Genomic DNA, 2,626 nt, shown 5'->3' with positions numbered 1-2,626 from the left:
AAAGGGTGATCTTTGTGCAGACATGGAGCTCTTCCAGAGGGAGCTGCAGTGTCATGGGTGAGCAGCAGTCACAGGAGCTGCTGAGTGGAATGGCCAGAGGGTCCCTCTCTCTCTCTTCAGTCTGCTCCGCTTCTATTTTTGTTTGTGTCTTAGGTTTTTTTTAGTTGGCTTTTTTTTTTCTCCCACTTGAAATACTTTGTGGCTCAACTGTCCTTTTGCTGGCTGGCAAAGGGACATCCATGTGGTCTGTCGTCAACAAGTGAGCATCGTGGTGCCCTTGATGCCAAAGCCCTGCTGCTGAAGATGCAGCTCTGAAGAGGTTCTTCTTCCCCACTTCCACCCCTCCTTTGTGTTAAACCTTTGTGGTGATCCTTGTCCTTATGCCTTTCTGTTTCATCTCAGAGCTCTTACCAATGGTTAAGGGTCTTCCCAGCCACCTGACTAACATCAGTTGTAGGTGATGGATCTTCAGCTCCTCTCCTTTTCCAGACAGAGGAGTAGCAGGCTGCTGTGGCTGGAGGGGTTTGTATACAGTTATAAATGTATACAGCTTGAATGTTTTTTGGGTTAGAAAGGGGTACTTTAGGGGAATGTGCCTTCTGAGTAGAAGGTGACAAAGCTTGTGATGAGCTGTAGTTCCTTTGAGCTCTCCTTGTAGTAGCTCTTCTCTCTTCTCACTTCTCTTGGAAATGGGTGACCTATATCTCATTTTAGGCTTTAAAAAATAGATTTATATATGGTGGTGAGCAGCCCAAGAGTGCAAGGCAGTAGAGGCTTAGATACTGGGTTATTTTGGAGTCGAGCATGACTGGTACCCCCACCAGCCAGTTTAAGTGAACAATCTTCCTGTGTGAATAAGTTGATGTGAAGCCGATTTGACATCGCTTGAAAACAGACTGTGAACTAGCAGCTGCCCTCACAGCTTTTCCCACAAGTAACGGGAACTTGCACCTTGTAGCTGCTGCAGAAGGATCAGAGGATGAGCCAGCAGAGGTGGAGCAGCTGGCCTCCCTTGTCTTGCAGGGGACACATTGAGGTGTTTCAGGACACAACTGTCTGACGCTCCTTTGCGTCATCGCAACTGAAATTCAGATAAGGACGATGGCCCTGCGGTACTGGGGCTGGTGTGTAACAACACCCGCTGGGGCAGTGCTGGGGGCAGGAAGGAAGGGGGATGTGGCTTTTCTAATGAAATGGAATATTCCACATATTAATATAGTTTTTATTATTCCACATATTAGTTATAATATTTAGAGCATCATTGTGTTAGTAAATCTGTATAGGGAGAAGTGTTCAGTTAATTGGTTGGTGGGAGAAGAGTTGTTTTCCCAGCGATCAGTACCAGCTACTAGGGATTGTCACTGCCCCTCGGTATCTACCTCAGTAAGATAAGAGAAACTTAATTTAGTATTTTTACATGTGTCCTGAATCACCAGATCCATTAAAAAATATGGGAAACTTTCCTGTGGACTGGAATTGCCACTGGACTAGTCCAGTGTAACAACTGACAGCTTGTGGCTGACCCCTGTAGCGCTCCTCTCGCCCACCTCTCATTCAGCTGCTCCCTCTGGCAGGCTGCGAGCAGAATGTGAGATGGTTTTCCTGGAATAGCACTTCTGGTAGTAACAGGATTAAAACATTCCCACCTCTTCTCTCTCCTCCCAAATATAATTCCAAGAGGGCTTGGCATCCGTCGTGGATCTAGCTATATAAACCTGGCTCCTTTGGCTGAACTCTCAGCTCGCTTTATTTCCAGGAAAGCTGCAGATCACCCTGTGCCCGTCTCTTCCCACAGAGCCATTCTGCACTCAGCTTTGGTGCAAGGGACCCAGCAAGTCCAATGGGATCACAGCTGCGCTTAATTTGAAATACTTCAGAAGCTCCTGTGTGTGCGCGTGCATGTGTGAGACAAACAACTGCAAGGACACCCAGAAACCATTCAAAGAATTAAATTGCTAATAAGCACCAATTCTTATTTTGTCCTCTCTCTTCTCTGTCCCCCTCCTTCACTTGGCTATGAAGTGGTGATAGAGCAGGCAGCTGCAACTGGAGTCTCCCCTCAGTCTCTTTGCTGTTTTGTTTTTCTTAAGCAACTTCCAGCTCATATTTTTAGCTCAAACAGTCTTAAGGTAATTTAACTGCAGTTGTTTTCAGTGTATTGCTATCAGATCTTTCTGTGCGCTCAGATGCCAAGTCTGAAAGCATCATTTTCCAAGAACCAGCTCTTGGGTCACATCCCCCAGCACAGCCTTTGCATGCAGGGTGTCCCCGCGGCTGCACGTTCAACACTCACCTTCCCCTTGGGATTTTCACCTCAACCAGCACCTCCCTGCAGTGCTCTCAGTGCTGGAGTTTCCTGGGGTTGTGGCCAAGGTGCTTGTGGTGGTTTCACTCCTTTGGCTGCAGCCAAACACAGTCACTCTCTCACTCTCCTCCCTTTTCCCTCTGGGAATAGGGGAGAGAACTGGAAGGGTAAAAGTAAGAAAACTCATGGGTTGAGATAAAAACAACTTACTAATTGAAATAAAATAATTATAACAGTAATAATGGAATATGCAAATGAGTGATGCCCAGTGCAGTTGCTCACCACCCGCCGACCGATGCTCACCCCCCGCCGACCGATGCC

This window comes from Antrostomus carolinensis, unplaced genomic scaffold (assembly GCF_000700745.2).
Source record: "Antrostomus carolinensis isolate BGI_N321 unplaced genomic scaffold, ASM70074v2 scaffold45141, whole genome shotgun sequence".
In the NCBI taxonomy this organism is placed as follows: domain Eukaryota; kingdom Metazoa; phylum Chordata; class Aves; order Caprimulgiformes; family Caprimulgidae; genus Antrostomus; species Antrostomus carolinensis.
Note: the sequence above shows the minus strand (reverse complement) of the source record.